Here is a 436-nt window from a genome sequence, read left to right as displayed (position 1 = left end):
GGAGGAGGTCCCCCCGCTGGCCCTGCGGCGGGCTGGGGTGTCAGCGCCGCGTTGCGTCAGGGTTGGCGGCAGCGGGTTTGGGTGCTGGTTGCGCGGGAGGGTTTGATCCTGCCTCAGGCAGGGGGTGGGCCGAGATGAGCTCCGCGGGGCTGTGAGCCAGCGGGGCCTGCAGAGGCGCGGGGCCGGCCCCGCGGGGAGGGGGACTCGTCCCGTCCAGGCCCGCTCGGGGCGCCTTGAAATGTGAGTCCCGCCCGCGAGCGGGAGCCAGCGGGGCCGGGCTCGCGCCGCCCGCCTCCGCCTCGGTTGCACACGCAGGCGGCTCGGGGCGGCCAGCCCGCGGGAGCGGCCGGGGCACCATGATCTGCGGCCGGAGGAAGAAGAAGCCCCGCGTGGAGCAGCAGCAGCAGCAAGTCCCTGCGCAGGACGGCTGCGGCGG

The sequence above is a fragment of the Alligator sinensis genome, unplaced genomic scaffold, assembly GCF_000455745.1.
Source record: "Alligator sinensis unplaced genomic scaffold, ASM45574v1 scaffold919_1, whole genome shotgun sequence".
In the NCBI taxonomy this organism is placed as follows: Eukaryota; Metazoa; Chordata; order Crocodylia; family Alligatoridae; genus Alligator; species Alligator sinensis.
The sequence above is the reverse complement of the archived record's forward strand: the minus strand, read 5'-3'. Positions refer to the sequence as shown.